Here is a 27,816-nt window from a genome sequence, read left to right as displayed (position 1 = left end):
TACTCTCCTTTATTTTTAATTTCCAAACCAGATGGTAGGTTTAGGACAATTATAAATTTGAGGAAGCTTAATACGTTTATAAAAAATTATAGGTTTAAGATGGAATCAATCAGATCCACCATAAAGCTTCTCTTTCCAAACTGTGTAATGGTGCGGTGGTATTCGAAGGCAAGATCCGTCATTTTCAGTATACGGCCATGCCTTTCAGCCTCTCTATGGCGCCAAGAATCTTCACCAAAGTGATGGCAGAGGTGATGGCCTATCTTCGTCAGAAAGACACTCTAATCGTGCCTTACCTAGATGATTTCCTAATTATCGGGAACTCGGTCACCCAGTGTACCCGACGTGTGGCTGACGCAATCTCATCTTTGCGGGATCTGGGCTGGATCATCAACTTCCAGAAATCTAGACTTGTTCCGCATTCCCTTCAGATGTTATTAGAGTTCCAGTTAGACTCCACAACCCAGAGATGTCTACTCCCTCAGGTAAAGATTACACTCACAAAAGAGAAGGTGGAGACAGCCATAAGTAGACCACGCATGTCTCTAAGGCTAGTTTCACACTTGCTTTTTTTTGCAGCGCGTTTTTCCCGCAAAAAAACGCATTGAAAAAACGCATGCATAAGCATACAACTGCTGCGTTTTTTTCAAGCATTTTTATGAGCATGCATGAAAAAAACGCAGCGTTTTTATGCGTTTGTATGCGTTTTTAGTGCGTTTTTACCGCGTTTGCGTTTTTTTCCAACATTTTTAGGTGGCCCCTCACACTACCCAAACCATGACTTTACTAACCCTAACCCTGACCCTAACCCTAACCCTAACCCTGACCCTAACCCTAACCCTAACCCTGACCCTAACCCTTAACCAAATCATACTTAACCCTAACCCAAACCCTAAACCCTAACTAACCCTAACCCTAACCCTGACCCTAACCCTAACCCTGACCCTAACCCTAACCCTAACCCTGACCCTAACCCTAACCCTGACCCTAACCCTTAACAAAACCATACTTAACCCTAACCCTGACCCTAACCCTTACCCTAACCCTAACCCTGACCCTAACCCTTAACCAAACCATACTTAACCCTAATCCTGACCCTAACCCTGACCCTAACCCTAACCCTAACCCTGACCCTAACCCTTAACAAAACCATACTTAACCCTAATCCTGACCCTAACCCTGACCCTAATCCTTAACAAAACCATACTTAACCCTAACCCTGACCCTAACCCTAACCCTGACCCTAACCCTAACCCTAACCCTGACCCTAACCCTAACCCTAACCCTAACCCTGACCCTAACCCTTAACAAAACCATACTTAACCCTAATCCTGACCCTAACCCTGACCCTAATCCTTAACAAAACCATACTTAACCCTAATCCTGACCCTAACCCTGACCCTAACCCTAACCCTGACCCTAACCCTTAACAAAACCATACTTAACCCTAATCCTGACCCTAACCCTGACCCTAACCCTTAACCAAACCATACTTAACCCTAACCCTGACCCAAACCCCAACCCTAACCCTGACCCTGACCATAACCCTAACCCTAAACCCCCTTAACTAACCCTAACTCTAACCCAAACCCCTAAATTCCATGGTTAAAAAAAAAAACGCATATGCAAAAAAACGCATACATGAGCATGCCAGTGCGCACATATGCGCATCCATAGGCTATAATGGCCATTTTTAGCGCAAAACGTGCGCATATGTGCGCATGCGCTTTTTTGCAGGGCCAAAAAATGCAACATGCTGCGTCTGGAAAATACCAACGCACACCCCAAAAAAACGCAGCGCATGAAAATCGCATACATGCGCTTACCAGCGTGCAGGTATGCGCACCCATGTTAAATATAGGGGAAAAAACGCATGCGCAGGTATGCGTTTTTTTCCAGCGCTAAAAAACGCAAATGTGAAACCAGCCTAAGAGGGGCAATGTCACTATTGGGGTCGCTCACGTCTTGTGCCCCGGCAGTCCGGTGGGCCCATTATCACATCCGCACACTGCAGCATCAGATCCTTTAAGAGGACAGGCGACACGGTGGTCACCTCGAGAGCAAGATAACCTTATCACAGGAGGTCTTGGCTTCTCTAGAATGGAGGCTAGATGATAACCATCTGTCCTCAGGAGTCCCATGGGTTATAGTACCATCTTGTATCCTAATCACCGACGCTAGCCCCCACGGCTGGGGAGCCCATATGGGGAATAGCTTTTGTCAAGGAAGGTGGAATAGAGATGAACGGGGCTACTTGTCTAATTTAAAAGAACTGACGGCGGTATATCATGCTCTACACCATTTTCTTCTACAGCTCGAACAGAAGCTTGTCAGGATCTTATTGGACAACACCACTACAGTGGCCTACATAAACAGACAGGGAGGTACTCGATCAGAGATTCTGATGTCTTCTGCGGCAAGAATCTTAAACTTAGTCGAAAGTTATTTGCTGTCTCTCTCGGCCCTTCATATCAGGGGAGAGAACAACCAAGAGGCAGACTTCTTAAACTGACATACACTTTGGCAAGGGGAGTGGTGCCTCAATCGCCGAATTTTCAAGGACATAGTAGGTCTATGGGGGCAACCTCAGGTGGACATCTTTTCCATGAAAGAGAACAAATAAAAGTGTTTGCTTCCCTGTCCCCATCAGATCATCCAGATATACTGGATGCCCTCCAGGCCTCATGGAAATTCAACCTGGCATACGCCTTCCCTCCGATAATTCTCCTACCACAGGTCATTCGGAAAATCAGAGAAGACAAGGCGAGAGTAATTTTGATAGCACCATTCTGGCCCAAGAGACCGTGGTTCTCATGGCTACGGATCATGTCGGTGACAGATCCTTGGGTTCTCCCTTCGATTCCCAACCTACTCTCCCAGGGCCCTTTCTACCACCCCCAAGTGGACAGCTTACACTTGACGGCGTGGAATTTGAAAGGCAGCTACTAAGATCAAGAGGGTTTTCTGAAACACTAATTGCTACGCTCCTACAGAGCAGGAAGAAGTCCGCTACCAAGATTTATACAAGAATATGGAAGAAATTTCTGCAGTTTCATACAGCGCCTCATAGCACAGAAGTTCCGATAGTTCCTATCTTGGAATTTCTACAGAAAGGGAAAGACTTGGGCCTGGCAGTAAACACGCTGAAAGTCCAAGTGTCCTCATTAGGGGCACTGTACGGCCATAATATGGCAGGAAATAGGTGGATATCACGATAACTCCAGTTCACATACCTGCAATCCCTGCATGGGACTTAAATCTGGTCTTAGATGCCCTGATGGAAGAACCCTTCGAGCCGATAGACACGATATCCCTGAAATGCTTGTCACTCAAGACGGCCCTCTTAGTAGCACTAATGTCTGCTAGGAGATTGAGTGTTATCCAAGCCCTATCCATAGACCCACCCTTTTTTCAGATATACCAAGATAGGTTAATATTAAAACCAGACCCCTCATACCTGCCTAAGGTATCAACAAAATTCCATAGATCTCAAGAGATACTTCTCCTGACCTTCTTTGGAGATCCCTCCACTCCGGAGGAGGAGAACTTCCACACCTTGGATGTTAGAAGAACTGTCCTAAAATATATTGAGAGGTCCAGGAGCTGGAGGCAGTGTAGGGCTCTGTTCATATCTTTTCAGGGCTGTAAAAAAGGGTACGGAGTCACGAAGAGCACCATTTCCCGATGGATCAGGGATGCCATTCGCTTAGCCTACTTCGCGAAAAATGAAGATCCTCCAGAGAACATCAGAGCACATTCCACCAGAGCAGTGGCAACCTCCTGGGCTGAAAGGGGAGATGTTCCAATTGAAGCCATATGTAAGGCAGCAATCTGGTCAACTCCTTCTACCTTCTATAATCACTATAGGCTTGACCTTTCATCAACTTCTGACCTAAGCTTTGGCAGGACTGTCCTTTGCACGGTGGTCCCACCCAGGTGATGGTCTCTGGAATCTCTCCAGTGGGTGCTGTCGTGGCGAAGGGTAAAAAGCCAGATTATTTACCGGTAATGCTCTTTTAATGAGTCCACGAGAGCACCCGCTCACTTCCCTCCCTGCTAAAATATCAATAATAAAGTGTATCTGCTAAAGATGAATAAGTAAAGTTTAGAGATGCAAAGACATTGCCTAACCCTTGGCGGTCCTCCTGGTACACTGAAATGCAAAACTGAGGAAAGGCAGACTGTCCCTTTTTATCTTTCTGTAGGGTTTCCTGTTCCAAATGGGGCGGATCCGATACCTCCAGTGGGTGCTGTCGTGGACTCATTAAAAGAGCATTACCGGTAAGTAATCCGGCTTATTTAGGATACAAATGAAGCATTAAAGGCTCTGGGTAAGGCAGAGCACTTTATTAGTCTTTGCTTCTTGAGCTGGTTTACCCACCGAGCAGCAGCTTATTTAGTTTGATTGATACCTCACTGTCTGATTTCCTTTCCTGGCACCTGACATCATATAGACATTGAGCTATCAATCTGGCTAAAGATGTATGATTGGAAATACTGGAGGGCACTTCAGTTTCAAAGAAATAGATTCCAAGATAAATCAACAAGATGTCATTTATAAATTATGATAAAAACAAAGTTTTATTGATAAAAAAATGTTTCTGTTATTTATGCAGTGTACTTGTGGTACCACAGCTATCATCCATAAAATATAATAAAAAGAATTAAACACAACGTGCTTCGGCTAGTACAGACTTCATCACATGTCTCTCTGTTTTTGCTCACCTCCTCCACCACAGTTTTCCCTCTCTAGATTTTGCCTTTTTCCAGATTATCAGCGTTTAGTCAGGCTAAAGAGCTGCTTTATGTGGGGAAACAAGCTGAGGAGGCAGAGGACTCTTAGGTACTCTATCATGCCCAAAGCACCTAACACCACATTTGTATATGAATTAAAATTCTACAGTCTTGTGAATGCAGCAACAGATAGAAGATGTAAAGGTGTCGATGGATTTAGATTTCAAAAACTGCAGGTTCATATATGGCTAGAAGGTAGAGAGGTGATGAAGTTGACCTTACTGACAGATTCTTTGGAATGCCTTGTAAGTATATGTATCTGCTAAGACAACTTTAAAAAAGACACTTTAATAAAAATTTGCAGGAGAAGCAAAGTAATTATATTTTAACATGAGAAGAGGGAACATTTCCACAAATTTTATTATGCAATATAAAACAAATATACTGGTAAAGAAAGGAATGTATCTTGCTCGGCCACATGCTCTATGTAACAACCCTCTAGATGCCACTGTGATCCAGCTGTCTGCTTCATCAACAAAGCCTTCACAGTGTAATCTGATAGATGGATCCTTTTGCAGTTATAATGAATTCACAGTTAATGACATTGACCACTGGGTCCTCTAAAGAATCTCCATGCCAAACTCCTTTTTCTTACCATAATCCCTTCAGTTCCAAAGAGGAATAGAACTCATTATAAGGCAACCCTCTCTGGTCATATGCTTAGCCTAGGTCCAGACTAGCCGCTTACACAAAACATTATTATCAACCTTTTATAGATGCAAAGGCGTAAAACAAAATAAATAAAATAAAAATATGCAATTAGTATACAAACTGTGAAATGTTACTTGCAATATAATATATCTTAACTATGTATTATTAGTAATAACAATATATTATTAGGGAATGACAGGGTAGATTTTTTATGAGTCCATTGTTCTAAAGTAGATATAGTACATAAAATAAAGGGTAACTAAATTCTTTACAGTGAACACATTTTCCTTTTCTCATAAACTAAATAGTCTATGAGCTGTATGCACTTGGAATTACCAGTATGGCACCAGCTTGTTCATACATTATGGTCCACTGTGTTAGAGAAAAATGCCACCAAAAAAAAAGACAATACAGTTCGCTCCTACACAACGCTCTTTTAAAATAAAAAAAGTGCTACCTTTGCTGCCTGTTTCATAGATAAATGCAGAAAAATCATATAATGTTGAAGACTATATGAAGGATAAGAGAAGCACATGCACCCGGCTGTCCACGTAATGTAAAAGAAAGCATGATTCATCAAGCAAGGCCATCTTCCATTGTTCTATGGTATAGGTCTGGCATTCATGTGCCCATTGTAGGGACTTTCGGAGGAGTACAACATGGGTACTTTACTTCAGCTTATGTGACAGCTATCATAGCCAGTATTAAATTGCTCATCAAAATGCTCTGCTGTTATTAGTAGGAACAGACGAGATAGAATAGCCTTTCAGCCAGACTTATTAAGGTGTTTTCTCCAGAATACTTGTTGGTGTAACACACCTTAAAATATAGCATAATTTTTGCACAAAATGAAGTTTCGCCAAAAAATACAACTTTTGGCATTTTCACTCCAGTTTTGAAGGACGGGGTATGGCAAAGCATGACTTATATATTCATCAAAAGTTGTGACATAACATCACTAATGATTTTTCAGTCTTTGATTAGAGAAACATTGTTGGCAAGGTGTAGAGAGGTGTATCCTAGTTCTAAAATGTGCCTAATTCATTAAGTGGTGTGCACTTTTTATTCAATTAGAACTGAGAACAAAGAAATACATTATATTGAGAATTTAATTAAAATATAATGTAACACACAAGATATTCAAGGCTGATGAGCATTAAAAATTATTTACACAGCATGATACAGACTTATAAAGATGATAGTGTAGACTTAATAGAGTGTAATCACAGTATTGCAGACAGTATCAATATACAAAAGTATCATAAGATATATATATGGAAAAAACCTCAGTGAGTCGGAGTAAAGAATCATGGAGTGAGAGAAGTAAAAGTCCAGTGGGTAAAAGATATAACCATGCACAGTGACATAGGAAAATCACCAGTCAAGAGAGGATCAGCACCCGATGCGCATTTCAGACCTAGCGTCGTAGCTGCATAAATAAATTTTAATGCTCATCAGCCTTGATTATCTTGTGTCTTACATTATATTTTAATTAAATTCTCAATAAAATGTATATTTTATTCTCATTCTACTGTGCCATGCATTCATCCTTTATAGGTTTTTCTTCTATTTACATGTGCTTATTGGCCTATCATTCTATGCTCAGCATAGATATGTAGCTTTAATTCTTATTAAATTAGGGGCATTGTTCTGCTACACGTACAACATCAATGTCAGTATTAAGGAATCTGGCCCTTTAATCCTAACTTGACCTTTTCACCAGTTTACCTGTTCTCCTTTCTCAGACCAATTTTGGTAGTTATAAACCGTTGCATACTGAGAACACACCACAAAAGGACCTAACATTTTCTTTATGCTCTGACCCAATTATCTAGCCAATATCCTTTTATTCATATTCTTTGATCTTTGCTCATATAGTATTGTAATAAATTAAATAAGGTTATTCACTTTATTTTTCAGTTGTATAATGGTGTTGTGTATCAATATATATTCAGAATTTTATAGAAAAAGTTAATCCCTCAAAAACATTAAAAATCTAAAATAATTTCACACCAAATTAATAGCATCTGACGAAAGGTTATATTTACTTTTGTGACCATCTTTATTTCTGTATTTTTATAAACGAAAACATTAAGCAACTTTGCCACTGATTTTTTGAAACATTCTACCCGTTTATCCTTTTAACTCCTAAACAGGCCCATGTACTCCAATGGAAAAAGCTACACACTTTGTGGTGACATACATATATACAGTATATATACTGCTCTAAAAAATAAAGGGAACACTAAACACTACATTGCATTGTTTAGTGTTCCCTTTTTTTGAGCAGTATATATTGATAAAAGCTATATATGCAAAAAAACAAGATACTTAAAATCAAGACTACTTGCAAAGTGGCTTACTTTTTTATTTTATAGATTGACAGCTAAATAGTGTGTTTGTGTCTGTATGTGTTAGTGCATGCATGTAATATAATTAATTATCTACAAGTGATTGAAAAGTAGACTAAGTTTATGCTGCCATAAAAATAAGAAAATAAGTCCCAACTCAACCATAACAACAAATGCATAGTAAATGTAGTCAAGCTAATAAGCTAGTAAAAACAGCAATTAGGAAGGTCCATTGTAAATATGTCTCTCAGGCTGTGATAAGAAAGCATCTATAAAGGTACATGTGAATATTTTGTCTTTTTTATTATTTTTTATACAGTTTATTTTAGTTAATCACTATATAATAAAGTGTATGTTTTAGTAAAATATTTATTTTTAAGACTTTAAGACATCTTACGGTTTATTTCATGCTTTTAATGACAAGAATGTCTAACATGGGGATTCTTAAGGAATTTTTTCAAAATGTTAGAAGAGAATATTAGAAATGTTGCTGTTCTTGAGTAAAGCAGTCTAAGGACATTGTGTTACTATGCAAGAAAAGAACAAACACACACAGAGAAAAGTCTTTAATTGTAAAAAAAATGTAAATCCATCCCACATCACAGTTCATAGCCGATGAACTGCAGTAATCTTACCCGCGTCAGCGGTCATCGCAGCAACCAGATTCACATGTTACAGTCAGTGTGTTCCAGTTGGCATGCTGAGCGGTAACATCACTCATGTCACCACTCAACACACCATCCAGATGTAGCAGAGCTGGGAAGACATGGGATGAATTTATGGCGGACCCTTTTATGGCGGACTGGATATAATGCTGCCGACGCCCTTCTGCCCTTCGGGTGATTTCTCTGTGGGATCCTTGGAGACCAGTCTGAATTCCTGCTCCTCCAAAGCTAAGTTTGCTGCTCGGCCTTTTGCTTTTGTGCTTTGACTTTGTTTTTGCTTTGTTTTTCTGGATTTCTGCCATTCCCTGCTGGGGTGTGCTGAATTCATTTAGCTCTGTCTTCTGAAAATACCTGAGTGCTGATTCAGTTTTTGAAGCCTAGCTACTTCAGGGCCTTTTTCATATCAGCTGGTTGGCTTATGTCTTTGATAGGGTTTTGGCAGATTGCAGACAGCAGCCTTCCTGTCCTTTCCTATCTAGGTAGTTTTGGGGCCCCGTCTTTGCTCAGTCTATCTTTCTGTCTGTGTTAGTATTTTCATCTTGCTTCACCGTCATTATATGTTGGGGGCTGCCTATTGCTTTGGGGTCTTCTCTGGGGCAGTTTAGATTTCCCCTTTCTTTCTTTAGGCCTATGTATTTCTCCGGCTGTGATCGAGGGGTCTAGGGCATCGTAGGAACCCCCCACGGCTACTGCTAGTTGTGTTGATAGGTTCAGGGGTCTGCAATCTGATAGTTGCCAACTTCTCTGGTTTTCTGGACTTAGCTTGTATTTCTGCTTTTGCCTCCTACGGTGACTCATTCATAACAGGTCTCCTATTCAGGCTCAGCCGCTGGGATGACTGCTCAGCACAGACTTAAGTTCCAGCTCCTTGCCCAGACTCATGTTGCAGGTGCAGGTGTAGTTACTGCTGGCCCTCCAGCTAACCCTATGGTGACTACTGGTTTACACGTGCAGCACTGTGCTCTGCAGCCTGTCCAGATTTCATCCTACTGAGCATGTCCATGATATGGTGCCTTCCCATTGGTGCTCGGACATCAGGTGCTCTGGTGATGTGGCAGCTTCAGTTTGGCTTACGGGCAAGGTCCTATCTTTCTGGATTTGAACAAGGTATAAAAGCTCTCAATTGGCGCAAGCCTGTGCACTAGTATCTTGTGTGTTTGGTGTTTTGCTGGCTACTTTACCACCCTGTGTGTACATGTGCCACTATAGCACTGCGAATGTTGGTCTAGACAGGCAGTGTAGGGTGGGAACTCCCACTTGAACTTAGCATCTGCACTGGCTGGGCATCCTCAGGTGCATGTGCTAAAGCACACCATGTGTAAGAGCAGGGTCAACCACCAGCTTAGTTTTTCCTGGGGGGTTAAGTGAAAGGGACCCCAATTAGTATTTTTCTATACACCTGTGCAGTCTAACAGGGTATAGCCTTTTTGCTTTGTTTCATAGTACCACTCTGAGGTGTAACAGAGCTTGTTACTTTGCGCTCTGTGCACACTGAGTGACATTTAACTCAGTGTGCTTTAAGTGTTTTCTCACAGCTTTCTCTGCCATTGTGATAGCTGTGGTTCTCCATCACCACAAGGTGGACCCCGGGTTGCGAACGCACCTTATTATTTCTTATTTGGTGCATTCCATCAATCCTAACAGACCCCTTTCGAATATTTCATCTTTAATGGTAATAAATGGGTAAAAGAGGGTTGGGGAGTGTTTTTAAACAATTAAAGGACTTTTCTATGTATGTGTTGATTTCCTTTGACTTCCAGGGGTATTAATGGGGGTGTCTTATAGTCGCATCTCCATTACTTACCCAGGGGCTTGATATCAGCTAACATTACAAATCTGACATCAACCCCAAAACCATTACCCAACTTGCCAATGCACGAGGGCAAGTGGGAAGAGATGAGGCTAAGCGCCAGAATTGGTGCATCTAATAGATGTGCCATTTCTGGGGCAGCTAATGGCTGGTATAAATAGTCTGGAAGGGGGCTAATATCCATGGCCCCTTCCCAGCCTATTAATATCAACCCTCAGCTGTCTGCTTAGCTTTTGCTGGTTATTAAAAATAGAGGGGACCACTTTTAATTTTTGGGGGTATCCCACTTTTTTAAGAAGCAGTAAAGGCTACGTAGGCAGCTGTGAGCAATATTAAAATCTTGGGAACATATATGAATGAATATTGGCAATAGTCTATCTGACAGATACAATATCCAATGTGTATGGCCAGCTTTAGAGCAGCGTAGCCTCTTCATTCTGAGGATTGGTTGGGTCAAGCCCGACCAATCAATCATCGATAACCTATTCTAAGGACAGAACATCAATGTTTTAGTCTTGAAAGACAACTTTACAATTAATGCCTTTACAAGTTCTGGAGTGAGCAATGTTATGGGCTGATATATACAGTGACAGAGTGAAAACACACAGATGTAGCTGGTATGCTATGATAATAATTTAGTGAACCACACAGCTCTACATTATATGCATAGTGCAGCAGTTGTATTACTAAGTATACTATCTTCCATGCTACTCTGATAGCATAGGCAGATTATGGTAATGCCATAGCATGCTGTGTCCTGTCAAGTGGCAATTGCTACATCAGTATATATCAATGTATTATGAAATATGCATGAATAAGCCCTCACAGTATTGATGAGTTATTATTAGAGCTGACAAAAAGTGGTGCCCGTAGTTACCATAGTTTTCCAACTAGTCTCATAACTTAATAGAGCATATGAACATCACAAAGGGGTCTCCCTCCCTGCTCTGCTCTGTATTCTGATTGCATGCACCGAGCGGTGAGTGCCTTATTCTATCCTGATGCTGGCAGGTCTCCTGCAATGCTCAGCAACAAGTGATGTGAAGTGTGTGCCTTCTCGTCACCTGCTGCTGCCAGCTTCTGTTGATCTCATTGCGCTCACCACTCTCAGCTGCGGAGTGCTCCATGAGATCAATAAAATCCATCAGCAGCAGGTGATGAGAAAGCACTCACTTCACATCACTTGTGGCTGAGCAGTGCAGGCGGCGGCTGGCACGGAGTATGGAATAACGCACTCACAGCAAAGCTGGCTCAATCACAGACTGTGAGACTGCACACACTGTCTATAACGGAGTCGTTTTTTGAAGGGAATGATGTCACCAGAAGGGGCGGGACCTTCTTCAGTCCAGTGGAGACCCGATAGCAGGAAACAGTGATGTGCTGCTAAGGCTGCTGGAGAAGAGAGGAGGGAAATGGCAGGCTGCACCATGGAGCGGTGTGAGGAGAGGACTGAGGTGCTGCACAATGGACCCTTGTACAGATGAGAATGAGGACCTATGACTCAGTGTGAGTACTCTGAGGATGTATTTTGGAAAGGGTTGATGTAACTTGAGTGGGGCTGCATAGGAAAAATGATGATGAGGGGCTGTGTGGAGAATGGGTGGGATGATGAGGGGCTGTGTGGAGAACGGAGGATGATGAGGGGCTGTGTAGAGAAGGGGGATGATGAGGGGCTATGTGAAGAAGGGGGGAAAGAGAAAAAGCCTCTGTGCAGTGGTGAATTCACTGCAGTTCACCTGGAGAAATTTCTCAAACTGAACTGCGATGAACTCTCTGAGTTCAGTGATGCACTGTGAGCCTTTCTCACTGTGCTAGCTGTGATCTCACCCAGCTGAGAATGCAGCCTCAGTGACCTGCAGTGCAGTAAACTTAATAACGTCACCACTGCCCACTGATGATGCGCTTGCAGCAGCTCATTCATCAGTGGTTCTTAGCCTGGACGGTCGCATCTTGGCACCGTCCAGGTTAAAAACTGTTTATCCCCCAGACATGAAATATGATGTGGGCCAGAATGATGGACAGGTGAGGGAAATTGTTGTTTTTCATTTTTGTTTTATTACAGTGGCTTCAATGGAATGAGCGATGACGTGAGTATGGTTTACTTTAGATTCATTAAAGGAGTCTGTGTCATTCTTTCAACTAAAGGAATACTCCCATCAGCCGCTCCTGTTCGCGCCGTTATTAGCAGCAGCAGGCATAGGCTGATAGGAGCAGTAGTCCCATTAGCCGACGCCAATGACCGGAGGTAAACTTTATACCTAAATTACTGCTGCGGGTTTGCGCTGTCCGTGAGATCGTGGCTGTCTGACCGGCGGTAATGATTATACTGCCGATCAGAAGCAGTGTTTGCTGTGCTGTCATGCACATGACAGCATGGCAAACACTGGATGTCCGGGCCCCCCCATTCAAGTGAATGGAGTCTAGGTACTGTTCTGGTACCCAAACCCAAACTTTTTTAATTATATGGCTGGACCAAAATATACAGAGGTCTGCCCATCTCTAATCCTGTGTCTAGCGTGTGACTGGTGTGCGTATGTCCTGCGTCTAGCATCTAGCGTGTGACTGGTGTGCATGTGTCCTGTGTTTAGCATGTGATTGGTATGTATGTTTTCCTATAGCAATATTGCATTTCCAATTTTTCAAAAATTCCATATTTACATAATATAGCACTTACTTATTTTCTATGGCACTAATGCAATTCCAATTTTCTAGATTTACCATTCTAAACAATGCAGCTTTTATATTTTCTAAGTACAGGTGTGTATGTGTCCTGTGTCTAGCATGTGATTGGTGTGTATGTGTCATGTGTTTGGTGTGTGTATGTGGCACATGTCTAATACAATCTTTCTGTGCTTATAAAATTGTTCTTGGCAACACAAAATTATCTGCTGCCAATAAGGAGGTTTTTAAATTGAGCATAAAAATCATTGCACTCAACAAATGAGCGTTTTGCTGGTTTGTCAGGTGATTGTTTGGACTGGTATATAGTTGGAAAAAATTCCCTGAGATTATCAGCTTGACAAGATGGAAGCTAAGGGAAGACTCTGCAGCTAGTACCCCTTAGGCATTTTGGGCCCCAAGAATGATTTTCTCTTGTGGGCCCAAACTACTACAGTCTGACGCTGGATGGACATATACAGTGCTGTGCAAATTATTTGGGACAAAGTATTTTTTTAAGTAAAATCGTAAGTTGGTTACCAGTGAGTGATTCAAACCAGTTTTAACTGCTTATTGAAATGCATATACAGTATAGCCCAGTCATTTCTACAAATTTGGGCACAAAAGGAACAGTAGTTAAACAAATATCAAACATAATTCAGTTTTATAGTAATCTTTGGACAAATATTTGAGATACTATCGTTTAAAAAAATGGCTGCAGATGTTTTGTATTTTTATGTTTTTCTAAAGTTCCTCTTTGTGTTATTACTAGCAAACATTTGCAGAACATAAAGTCTCCTTTTACCGTCTTGCCATCTATGCATTTCATTATTATTATTTTTTTTACTTATTTCAATGCACTTCCAGATAAATGCCAGTCATTTGGCCAGGGCTAACTCGCAGAAGGAGCAGCAAGCACAGATGGTACTAATGCATAAATGTAATCTAGCAAAAGGATGCCAGCGCCAACGTAGAAATGTTCCAAATAACTGCAGCGCACTTACAGGCATACAGCAATTGGCAAGGTTAAAGCTGAGATTTGTGAGAGCATACCATTCCCAAGTCAACAATGGAAATTCTAAAACAAATGAGCATATTTTATTTATTTAGTCTCTCTCTTCACGTACAACACAAGGATATTACATTCAGACATTCTGCAGGTAAGCAATATGTTGACGTACATCACTTTTCACACTAATTCAGGCAAATGATTACTGAAATGCTTTGTTGGTGGAGATTTTTCTCAGTGACTTTCAATTGTTAGATCATAGAAAAACCATAAGTTTAACATGCTGATTATGCTGATTAAAATAAAATTATAAAAATAAAGAACTGAATGTGGTTTAAAGTACAATAGTATATTTTGAAGAAGGGAAAAGAGGACAATAAGGATGATATTACTTTTTGAAGAAGTAGAGTATTCACTATACAGGACTAATACACTATATGAATGAAGTGACAAGACAAGGTAAAACTACTGACTAGTGAAGCTAAGAACAGTGATTATTTTGTAACAATGGCACCTGTGAAGGGATGGGATATATTACACAGCAAGTGAACAGTCAGTTCTTCAAGTTGATACACAGTAATGAAAACAAGAAAAATATGCAAGCGCAAGTATATGGCAAGTGCCAAATTCTGATGTATAGACAACTGGATAAGAGCATCTCCAAAATGGCAGGTCTTCTGTGGTGTTCCTGCTATGCAGTGGCTACTACTTATAAAACCACCAAAGCGTATCCAAAATAACGGCAGCCAGTGCCAATGAATCTGCTATTGGTTTATGAACACAGGAGAATCACTGCTGCAGCTGAGGAGAGAAGCTAACCCATGTGATCCAATCACAAAATAAAAATATTGTAGCACAAACTGCTAAAAAAAGTTGCATTATTTTAGCGCTGCATCCGGTTGCCTTTACTTTTTATAGTTTTTTCACCAGAATATTGGCATAAAATCTTTGATGAATAGAGCCCATAGAGTTCTATTATAAGCCAACCATCTATTCCTAACATGTGGAAAACCACTTTTTCGGATTTCTTTTGTACTCTCATGCTCTAACTTTAGTTCAGCTTACAAAACATCAGTATAGCTTCATATTTGTATCTGTAGTATTCACTATCTGGTGTAGTAAAGTTATTTTGAAGGAGGACTAAAACTTTCTTTGCTTTTTGTTTTATCAAATGCAATAGCACAAAAATGTTAATTTTAGATATTTTCTCAATTCTATCCCATATTGTCAATCTAATGTTCAAAAAGGTTGGAGGATTAGAGTATGGATGTCTGGTTTATGTATTACTGTCACGGCCACGCGTGACTGGACACAGCGCCTCCAGCAGGGCGGATTTAGATGACATGCGTGACCCTGGATACACCGCCTCCAGTTGGGCGAATTTAAATAATAAAACGTGCAGGCCGGTTCCGCACCGGGCGATGATCAGGAACCTAAAAACCCTGACTCGCCCTGCACCTAAACCCTCCAACCTGGATCATTACAGTACCCTCCCCTTAATGAGGGGCCTCTGGACCCTCAAGACTGCTCCTCATTAGGGAACCACTTACAGTGGGGACGCCCAGATCCAGAGTTCACCCAGCAACCACCTGCACTTCAGGTTATTGACAAACGCACCGCTGGTATTGGTAATATAAGTTCAGGAGGAACCACACCTCTCCAAAGCGCTGACCTGGGGAACGAGTTATGCATGTGTATGTTCGGTATGAGCTGGTAAGACTCCACAACACACTTCCACAGGATGTTTTTTGGTGGCCACCCATACATGCTCGTTCACACACACAGGTCCGGACCTGAACGTTTCTTGCCACACATTCATTTGTCAATAATCGGGGAACTCTCGCTGGGATTGACAACAGAGGCGTCCCCCTGTGTCACCACACTCACACCCCGCACTCCACCAAGGGGTACACCCCCCCAACCCTTTCCACCACGAGACCTGCGCCTCCCAGGGTTGGCTAATGGCGAGGGTTGAGATTTGCCCCTACTCTCCCGCAGCACACCTGCTGCTCACACCAGAGGGAGGGGCCTGGGAAATGGAAGAAAAATACACTCCCTGGTCGCCTTCCTCCACACGACCAGGAGGGGCGGCTTCTTCAGTGGCATGGAAGATTTGGCATGAGCCCCACGGACTATAACACCAGTCTGCTCACTACCGGGACGTACCCCTTCACCTTGGGGAACCCCAGTCAGCACCATGGTGACACCAACTCCACCCACCTGTCTGGGTGCGTCCGCCTGTATGAGCAAGTCCCGCTCTCCAGCAGCGACTCTAGGGGGCTTTCATTGCCAGCCGCTATTTGATTTTCCGGTTGAGTCAGAGGGAAGGCCCCAGACACTGATTACTGCTGCTGGAACAGCTTACACACCATGCAGCTCCTCAATCACCTCAGTGAGGCCCAGCAGCAAATGCTCACAGGTCTGAACATGGCCCGAGGGTCACCAGAAAAAAAAATGTATGGGTTGGTGATAATGTCATGGCCACGTGCGACTGGACACAGTGCCTCCAGCAGGGCGGATTTAGATGACACGCGTGACCCTGGATACACCGCCTCCAGTTGGGCGAATTTGAATAATAAAACGTGCACCTGGATACGCTGCCTCCAACAGGCGAATTTCGGAAATACACGTATGTCTGGAAACCTCGCCTCCTGTAAGGCAAATTTAAACAATAAAAGGGAAAACCTGGGTAACAATAACAATGGTGGCCCTGCAATAGGGAAACGGGGAAGTGGAGACCTCCTGCACTCCCCTGAGTCAGTGTCTCTACACTCCTAACATTCCCTAGGCCGGTTACGCACCGGGCGATGATCAGGAACCTAAAAACCCTGACTCGCCCTGCACCTAAACCCTCACTAGTGAATTGGATGGTGCGGAAACTAATCCCACCACTGCACTAAAACACACATAAGGAAAAGAGACAAAACAGGGGAACACCACTTAGCTTTGCTCTGTTGCTTACGCTCCCAGCAACAGAGCCCACCACCTGCGTGCATCTTTTCCTCCGACAGGATCCAACACCATAGTGCAGCCTTGGAGCAAACAGAGTCCACCACCTGCGTGCAGCTTTTCAGAAACAGAGTCCAGCATATGAGTCCAGCTTTCCAGCAAAAGAGTCCAGTATCTTGAGTCCAGTTTTCCAGCAACCGAGTCCAGCATCATGAGTGCAGCTCTACACCATAGCTGCCACTCCACCAAGCCATGCAAGAACTCCTTGCTGACACCATAGCTGCAACTCCACCAAGCCATGCCAGCCCTTCTCGCAGACACCATAGCTGCTACTCCAGGACTCTCACTGAGCTGCCCGGGACTCTCCTTCAGCTCCATCCTTCACCCAGGCTTGCTTGTAACTGAGGACTATCACCCACCGTGATTACCACACCTGACATTCTTTTATAGAGCAATCACACCTGTTTTATAATTACATGCACAAAACTAAAGTAACCCAAGTGCAATTACCCTAATGGCCACCGGGGGAAACTGGAACTGAAACCACCACAGTGCAATGACCCTAATGGCCACCGGGGGGAAACTAGAACTGAAACACACAGCCAAAGGAAAAAAAGGTTACTTGTGCATTTTCTCTGTCATATCCAACCTGGATCATGACAATTACAAAGCACTAAGTTTTCTTCCAAAGTTGCAAGTTATCACCTATACATACGATAGGTGATAACTTAATGATCACTGGGCATACCAGTGGTCAAAGCTCAAGTAATCTCGAGAAAAGTGCTCAGCATATTTGACCTCCACTCCATTTATTGTCTATTGGACTGCTGGAGAAAGCCAAGTACAATGCTCTACTTTTTTGGCAGACCCAATGACAATTAATTAAAGAATATCAAGAGCATCTCTGCTGCATTGAAAATCAAGTTCTACAAAGTCCTATTCTAGGGGTTCTGGAGCTGCGAGACTGTGATTGCGAATGGTCTTACCGTATGAATGAAGAAGTGGTGCACATGCTAGAACTCAACTCCATTCATTGTCAATGGCACTGCTGGAAATAGAAGAGTATTATACAAATCTTTTTCCAGCAGTTACATAGACAGTGGAAGAAAAAGGGATAACTTCTTTAATTGAGTTTAGAATAATACTAGTACATGACTATTACTAAATCTTACATTATAATCACACCGGACAAATTTCTAGGGAAAACCATTAGAAATGTTACCTATTAACTTTTATTAATGTAGTGCATACTCTCTGGAGCATTACAAGTTTTTTTTCTGAAAATGCTTATATACAGTGTGCATTTCATTATTACAAACAATTTGGGAGTCATCTACATTATTTTACAAGACAAGATAAGAGAATACTTTGTAACTTTTGGAGAGATTGAAGCAGCTGAACTTCCAATGGACCCAAAAACCAACAAAAGATGAGGCTTTGTGTTCATTACGATCAAAGAAGAAGACCCTGTAAAAAAGATTTTGGAAAAGAAGTTCCATAACATCAGTGGTAGCAAGTGTGAGATTAAGATAGCCCAACCTAAAGAAGTATATCAACAACAGTATGGTGGAAGAGGAGGCTTTGGCGGTAGAGGTGGACGGGGTGGAAAAGGTCAAGGACAAAGTTGGAATCAAGGATACAGCAGTAACTGGAACCAAGGTTATGGCAATCAAGGATATGGCTATGGCTAACAAGGATATGGTGGCTATGGAAGCTATGACTACATTGGATACGGGTATTATGGATATGGACCAGGTTATGATTACAGTCACGGCAGTGCAAATTATGGAAAAACTCCTAGACGTGGTGGCCATCAAAATAACTACAAGCCATAATGAACATTTCTTCAGGTAAATACAGCTGATTTGGGGGTCTGCTTAAAACTGCAGCTCTGCTTCTAGGGACTGCCTCTTGGAGTTAAGTAAGGACTCTTGCTCCTTTTGTACAGATGGCCTCATCCTAGGGAACCAGTGTCAACTTCCACCTTTTTATTTTGTATTGTTTGTGTCATACATTTCCAGAATTGGAAGTGTTAATTTTACTGTACTTTTTGGTACCTTTTGGATTCTAATGTGTATTGTAAGGTATTTTACATGTGCAAATTCACCATTACATTTTTGAAGCTGTCAAAGCTTTTGAAATAAAAACAACTTTGACTTCAAATGTAAGGGTTTAGGGTCACTTTGGTAATAATTATCACAAATTAATAAGTTTTCTTGTATCCTTTAATAAGATGTGTAGTAGAGGGGTTACAAGGACACTAAACTTCAGGAAGGCAAATTTCCAACGGATGAGAGATGACCTTGGTGCAATTAACTGGGACGATATCCTGAGACATAAAAATACACAAAGAAAATGGGAGACGTTTATTAGCATCCTGAATAGGACCTGTGCACAATATATACCGTATGGGAATAAACATGCTAGAAATAGGAGGCAACCACTATGGCTAAATAGAGCTGTAAGAGGTGCAATAAGAGATAAAAATAAAGCATTTAGAGAATTAAAGCAAGTAGGTAGTGATGAGGCATTAAATAAATGCAGAAAATTAAATAAATTCTGTAAAAAGCAAATCAAAACAGCAAAGATTGAGACAGAGAGACTCATTGCCAGAGAAAAATAATCCCAAAATATTCTTTAACTACATAAATAGTAAGAAACTAAAAAATGATAGTGTTGGCCCCCTTAAAAATAGTCTGGGTGAAATGGTGGATAAGGATGAGGAAAAAGCAAATATGCTAAATGACTTTTTTTTCAACAGTATTTACACAAGAAAATCCCATGACAGATAACATGATCAGGGATAAAAATTCTCCATTAAATGTCACCTGCTTAACTCAGCAGGAAGTGCGGCGGCGTCTAAAAATCACTAAAATTGATAAATCCCCAGGCCCGGATGGGATACACCCCCGAGTACTGCCGGAATTAAGCACAGTCATAGATAAACCATTATTTTTAATCTTTAAAGATTCCATAATAACAGGGTCTGTACCACAGGACTGGCGTATAGCAAATGTGGTGCCAATATTGAAAAAGGGGGCAAAAACTGAACTTGGAAATTATAGGCCAGTAAGTTTAACCTCAACTGTGGGTAAAATCCTGGAGGGTTTTCTAAGAGATACTATACTGGAGTATCTGGAGAAGAATAACCTTATGACCCAATATCAACATGGGTTTACAAGGGACCGTTCCTGTCAGACTAATCTGATAAGCTTTTATGAAGAGGTAAGTTCTGGACTGAACCAAGGGAATGCAGTGGACGTGGTGTACATGGACTTTTCAAAAGCTTTTGATACGGTGCCACACAAAAGGTTGATACATAAAATGAGAACAATGGGGATAGGGGAAAATATGTGTAGGTGGGTTAAGAGCTGGCTCAGGGATAGGAAACAAAGGGTGGTTATTAATGGAGCACACTCGGACTGGGTCATGGTTAGCAGTGGGGTTAGCAGTGGGGTACCACAGGGGTCTGTTTTGGGCCCGTTTCTTTTTAACATATTTATTAATGACCTTGTATGGGGCATAGAGAGTAGAATTTCAATATTTGCAGATGACACTAAACTCTGCAGGGTAATCAATACAGAGGAGGACAATTTTATATTACAGGAGGATTTATGTAATCTAGAAGCTTGGGCTGATAAATGGCAAATGAGCTTTAATGGGGATAAATGTAAGGTCATGCACTTGGGTAGAACGAACAAGATGTATAATTATGTGCTTAATTGTAAAACACTGGGCAAAACAGTCACTGAAAAAGACCTGGGTGTATGGGTGGACGACAAACTCACATTTAGTGGCCAGTGTCAGGCAGCTACTGCAAAGGCAAATAAAATAATGGGATGCATTAAAAGAGGCATAGATGCTCATGAGGAGAACATAATTTTACCTCTATATGTCACTAGTGCGACCACACTTAGAATACTGTGTACAGTTCTGGTCTCCGGTGTATAAGAAAGACATAGCTGAACTGGAGCGGGTGCAGAGAAGAGCGACAAAGGTCATTAAGGAACTAGGGGGTCTGCAATACCAAGACAGGTTATTACACTTGGGGTTATTTAGTTTGGAGAATCGAAGGCTTAGGGGTGATCTTATTACAATGTATAAATATATGCGGGGACAATACCAAGACCTTTCTAATGATCTTTTTACTCTTAGACCTGTGATGGGGACAAGGGGGCATCCTCTATGTCTGGAGGAAAGAAGGTTTAAGCATACTCACAGACGCGGATTCTTTACTGTAAGAGCAGTGAGACTATGAAACTCTCTGCCATATGATGTTGTAATGAGTGATTCCCTACTAAAATTTAAGAAGGGACTGGATGCCTTTCTTGAAAAGTATAATATTTCAGGGTATCTACACTAGTTTCCTTAATATTGCGTTGATCCAGGGAGCTAGTCTGATTGCCTTATGTGGAGTCGGGAAGGAATTTTTTTCCCCAATGTGAAGCTTACTGTTTGCCACATGGGTTTTTTTTGCCTTCCTCTGGATCAACATGTTAGGGCAAGTTAGGATAAGATATGGGATGAACTAGATGGACTTAAAGTGTCCCTTCAACCTTAATAACTATGTTACTATGTTACTATTTTGACATTATCTTACAGATGCTTCCGCATGCGTCGTTTTGACGATGCGGCGACCGCATCAAATTCCATCATGTTGCATTCGACGCAGGTTGCCGCATCGTCAAAACAACACATGCGGAGGCATCTGCATACATCCGCATGACCTGCGTACCCAATGTTAAAGATAGGGTACGTAGGCCGCATGCAGAAGTATGCGGACGTAGGTGGAGCTGACCGGAGGAGGTGCGGCAGTGGGGGGAGCTTCACGGAGAAAGTCCGCAGCCCACCGCAGCTCCTCCATATGTAAATGTGAAACCGGCCTTACACAGACTTCATGGAGAAATCCGTGTTTAAGTGCTAATCAGCTCCAGTTTTTTGTAGACCCTTGGAAGATACTGATGGCTCCTTTTTACCTCATCTTCTGAATGATATGTGCATAGCTTTTTTCAACCAATATTGGTATAGGTCATCTAAGTTTAGTTGGCTCCGCATCTGTCTTGTTTTGACTTCAGCCACAGAGAGAATTTTTTGTAGAAAATTTGAGGTTAATGTTTCAGGAAAAAGATACAACTTCATGGTAAATATCAGATCTCCCACCAAACATGCAGGTTTTAGGGAAAGATGAGTCACATAAACCATTTTAAGGTGAGAAGCCTTATAGAGATATTTTAGAATCATAGTGAACACTGGAGTAAGTATAAATAAGTACTTATATATCTCATGAAATGATTTGTACTTAGTAAGTACAAATCATTTAATGAAATAACTAGTTCGGGTAACTGCAGTGAAACTACTTTTCCCCAAAAATATACACTTTCATTCTATTTGAACTCTACACCTTGAAAACATTGTCCCCTACATTAACTGTGTTCCTTATTTTGGCTTCATTAGGGCTTATGAGAACATTTAGTATTGAAAGTTTTGTCATACACTTCATTTGTGTGTTTTACTTGAAGTGCTGCCAATGTTTCATTTTATATCTTCAGAGAATTTTAAATTACCATAGAAATCTATAGTTCTTTATGCATGATAAACCATTGATTTCAGTCAACCAAAGAGAAAAAGTCACATTCACAAACCAAGTGGGTGAAAACTTCCCTTAATAATTTAGTTTCTTTAAAAAGAAACTAATATATGGTTTGATAAAAGTTCAATGGTTCATGAAATATAAATGCTGTAACACATTATTTAGCAGATATATACAAGGTTACAATTTGAAAAGATATCACTGATTGTTAATTATTAAATAAATCCAACTTGTATATGGATTTTTGGGACCAAGTCATATGACCTTGTCTAGTCTGTACTTGAAGAGCTTAATAATGAAAAATATTATTCTAAAATGTCTAAATACATAATTGAATAATTAGAATATTGAATGAAATAAAATGTCAAAAAACAGATGTTTAGAATTTGAAAAACAGTATGCGGTTATTTTCCATTTATTCTGAAGCAATGGGATTTTATATTACCTTTAATACAATATGTGTTAGTAATTTAGTGTAAGGGTTGATTTACACGTCAGTGATTTTTCTTGTATGCAAAAATCGGTCTGAGTTTCAACAGTGTTTATTAGTGTTATCAGTGTTTGGTCAAGGTGTCAGTTTTTACCATCAGAGTTTTGTCAGAGTTTCATCTGATTTTTGATGGCTCTATAAATTTGCTTTGGCGAGTTTGTTATGATACTTAGATCAATATTAGACTAGTCTGTACACTTTTGTGCGGAAAACTCAGTGTGAAGAAAAAAAATCGGACATATAAACAGTCTCATAGATAGGTACAAGTGCTATTTATGAAAAACACAGGTAGCACTCCTATGAGAAAAACTAACATCTGAATGATCCCTTAGTTTGGATTGTGCTTTCTTCCTTTAGCTATGTGTATTGCTAATTAATGTAATAACAGCTATGTACATTTTTGTCCTTAATTAATTGTATTAGTTAATACTAGCTTGGCCCGTACAAAATTTTCGCACATTGGTCGTTAGGGGGCGCAGGCAATTTCAGAAAAAGCAAGCTGGTCAAATGTAAATGTATTTCATGAGCTGATGAACACAGACAGGTATTTATATATGTAGACTGGTAATACAATAAATTGTTTTGATAAGCAGAGGCCAAAATATGTTTTCTGGTTGAGGTGCCACCTGCAGGTCATTCATTGTGTCTTTCTGCAGATTTATGAAAATTAACGTTTAAACTGTATTTAGTGATAAAATCGTGAATGTGTGGTTTGTTTGGCTGTTTTCTTGCTGAAGGGAGCAAGTTTACCTTTGAAATGGTGTATCATGTGTGTGTGTGGGGCGAACTGATCAGAGAAAAAGCAGTGCATGTTTACAAATGTGTTGGTAGTGTGCTTTGGGGTACTGTGGTGCCACCTGCAGGTCATTTTTCCTTACTGCAGGTTTATGAAAATTAATGTTTAAACTGTATTTTGTGATCAAATCATGGATGTGTGGTTTGTTTTGGCTATTTTCTTGCTGAAGGGAGCAAGTTTACCTTTCAAATGGTGTATCATTTGTGTGTGTGGGTGCAATATGAATGGGGATACAAAGGAATCAGTGTTTTGTAATAGAATAGACAATCGCTTATAATTTTGTAAGTTGTTATATTGACAGTTCTTTTATATCTTTTTTTGCCAGAAACATTTTTTGAGGCTTCTATAACTTTCTTAGAGCTTTGTACATCTAAAACATTCTTTTTAGTCTACGTAATTCAGTGCTTCTAGAGACCATACCAAATTCACACCTGCTCTTTAGACAGTTTGAAATTACATGGAGATTATAATATTATATAAATTTAGAAAACATATCTTAGGTATGCCCTAGAAAATGCACTCTGCCAGGAATCAGGTGCCTTGGCTAGGGGATGCCTATTTAGTGCTTATATAGGTTTACCTTCTGCAATCAAAAATGTTTTTTGCTCGTTGATATAGAGTGATATGGAAAAATAGAAAACCTGAAAAAAGCTCCTGAGAACCCCATCTACTGGACTCTTTTCCTCATTGCTGCACTTCCTTCTCCTCTCTGGTGTCACTACAGAAAAAGCTGGACCCAAGATCAAAGAGAAGAGGAACAGGGGGAAGTAAGTTACTAACTGAGTCACATCTCATAACACTGAACGATTCCATATGGAAAAATTGTCATTGCATGCAACATGACTCTTTCCATGAAGAACCCTAATTTCTGAGAGTAAATTTTAGGTATCATCACAACTGTTTGGTTTAGTATGAAGATAAGTGCTTTCTGGGGTCAGTATAGGTCAGACTAAGTAGTCACTGCATAGAATCCAAATTCTATCTTGAACAGTTGTCTTAGTAATTAGGGCTGTATATAGAGGAGGTCTTAATTTGGTACCAGTTCTCACTACATCTAATATCCTGATATTTAAATGTCCAATGCTTATTGCATTCTCTCCTGTCATGCCAAAAAAAATTGTAAAGTGTAGTCACCCACATTTGCACATAGGCTCACACTTATCATAGGAAGAGGCCAATCTGGGTGAAGTTTTTGTTTCCATAGTCAGATTTTGAAGCGGCCACTCGGCCATTTTATATTCCTTTTTTACGTGTTTTGTGCTGCAAATTAAAACGGTAATATGTCATAGAAACCATATAGTAAAACATATTACCCACTTGAGTTGTAGAAATAAATGCACATGGCAGGATAGATTTGTTGAGAGATATATGGGAAATGCACTGCAAATCTAAATTTTTCTAACTATCTTCAAGAAAAACAATTATTCCAAGGTCAGACATATAAGGTGGTTTATAAGGATATTTCCTTACCTTCTATTCCCTTAAATGTCATCAATATAGAGATCTAGAATGTTGCAAAGAGCAAGTAAAACAAAACTAAAGGGTATGTTTAAAAACAAGCTCAAAATGAGTTGCATAATAGATTGTAAAGCCACGTTATTTTACAAAATAATAACTACAGTTTCACTTCTCCGTTTTTACGTTTTTTTAAGTTAGTTTAAATGCTGGCTGCTGGCTTCCTCTTTGAGAATTATATGAGGCCCTTTTATTTATTCTTATGGAATAAAAGCACAAATAAAGTGTGTAAAAAGTTATTCAGAAAGGGCATGCTCCAGTTTAAAAAATTCCATTCTCAGTGGAAATGTGCATGATTCATAAAAAGCAAAGTTAGCACAAATCAATGAAATAAATAGAATTTTGTTATTTTCGGACATAAAACAATATTGAAAGAAGATGCCACAATCACTACATGCGAACACATCCTAAAAGGTAGACATGGATAAACTTAACACAATTTTAACCTCTTCACTACATCCATCGTACACGTAGGGCGCCGAGGGAGGTGCTTTCCTGCAAACTGCTGTACATATATAGCGAGACGATCGCATTGGCTCACTCACACTCACACATATATTATAGTTGATACCCTACAGCAAAGACCTCTCAACAGCGACAGCGACTTCGATCAGTTTAGAGAGGGAGCTCCCTCTCTCCTCTGATTGTCACAATCTGTCGTGCTGATGGTCTCCATGGCTGTAAATTTCTATTCAGAGCAGTAGCTAACACACCTCCTCTCCGTGTGCAATGCACTGATATAATACTCTGCAATGCAATACAATGAGTATTAGATGAGCGACCAGGCCAGGGAAAGTTGATGTCCCACCCAGGGAGAAGGTAAAAAAGGAAAAATATTAAAAATTGAAAAAGGATTTTATAAAATCACAAAATAAAGAACCCAAAAAATTACAAAACTATTATACCAACAAATGCACAATATACATATTAATGTAAAAACAAAAATAAACACAATACACAAAATTGGCATTACCACATCCAAAATGGTCCAATCTATAAAAATGTCCTACTAGGGAACAGCATAAAAAAATAAAGAACGTGTCAAAAAGTGATGCTTTTTTATCATACCAGAAAAAGTGTAATAAAATGCGATCAAAAATGAATGAATGTAAATATAAACAGTATCACTGAAAACATCATCTTATCCTGCAAAAAACGAGCCTCTGAACAGCTCCATCAGCAAAAAATAAAAAAGCTATAGCTCTCAGAATAAAGATACAAAATCAATATTTTTGTCTAAAATATTGTTTTTATTGTATAAAAGCGATAAAACATAAAAATGTACACATATTTGGTATTGCTGCATCCAGAACAACCTAATAAGTAAAACTGTCACACTAGTTAACTACTTCAGTGAACACCACAAAAAAAAAGAGCTAAAAAAACAATGCTTTTTCATCATACTTCCAAATAAACAAAGGAATAAAACACAATCAGAGAATTGAATGTAAATAAAAATGGTATTGTGGAAATGCCATCTTGTCCCGCAAAAAACAAGCTGTCATATAACTCCAACGGAGAAATAAAAATGTTATAGTTCCTGGACTATAGTGATGCAAATATAATTATTTTTTTATAAAATTGAGTAAAAGCAGCAAAACTTGAAAACAAGATATAAATGTGGTATCACTGTAATCATACTGACCCCAAGAATAAAGCTGTCTTAGCCCTTGTGTCCTACCACACAACAAATGGCATAAAAAAACAAAAACAGAAAAACAATTCCTGAATTGCTGTTTTTTGTTCATTCTGCCTCCCAAAAATTGGAATAGAAAGCGATCAAAAAATATCATGTGCTGAGATTGATACCATTAACAACTCTTACTCTTCCTGCAAAAAATAAGCCCTCACATGATTCTGTTTGTAGAATTATAGAAGAAATTATAGCTTTGAAAATATGCAAGCTTTTGAAAAGAAAGTGCCCTTTCGTATGTTATAGCAGCCAAACATAAAAAATCAATATAAATCTTGTATAGCTGTAATCGCACTGACTTGAACAAAAAAGTTGTCTAATTACTTATACTGCACAAGAAATGGCATAAAAAATAAATAAAACAAATTCTTGACTGACGGTTGATTTGTTCAATCTGACTACCAAAGATCGCAGTAAGGGCTCGGCTCACATTTATCCTGTGCTCTATGCTGAACACTTACACTGGGGTTTGAGTGTAAATCTCTGAAATACTTGATTCAGATGGAATCACCAGCAGAAGTTTCCTATAGTGAGGCAGTTGGAGACACTATGGACGGCATCTGGCCTATGATCCAGCAGTTGCTCTTTTTAAGTGTGCCTAAAAGTGCTGTCGGCTACAGTTTTGTGCACCTCTAAAAAGAAAGACAGAGTCCAGAGTAACTCTTGCCTCATTATAGTGAATGCACCCCACAGGGATTTCATCTAAATCATATCATCTGGAGATTTCAATAGAAACCCTGATGTAAGCGCTCAGTATAGAGTACAGGATGTGATCCAAAATGTTCTATAAAATATTCCCAATAAAAGTTTCAACTCGAGCCACATAAAAAGTATGTCCCCTTACC

At 40.3% G+C, this 27,816-nt stretch overlaps 1 protein-coding gene and 1 pseudogene across 2 annotated transcripts in view; one reads left to right on the top strand and one right to left on the bottom strand.

Annotated features, from left to right (window-relative positions):
- The window catches only part of ANTXR2 (ANTXR cell adhesion molecule 2), a 292,455-nt gene that overhangs the window by 18,252 nt on the left and 246,387 nt on the right, over positions 1–27,816 (bottom strand). The window lies entirely within an intron of this gene.
- LOC141047756 (heterogeneous nuclear ribonucleoprotein A/B pseudogene) lies at positions 18,156–19,050 on the top strand (annotated as a pseudogene).

This window comes from Dendrobates tinctorius, unplaced genomic scaffold (genome assembly GCF_039654945.1).
Source record: "Dendrobates tinctorius isolate UK_male_01 unplaced genomic scaffold, ASM3965494v1 ptg000011l, whole genome shotgun sequence".
Lineage (NCBI taxonomy): Eukaryota > Metazoa > Chordata > Amphibia > Anura > Dendrobatidae > Dendrobates > Dendrobates tinctorius.
The sequence above is the reverse complement of the archived record's forward strand: the minus strand, read 5'-3'. Positions and strand labels throughout refer to the sequence as shown.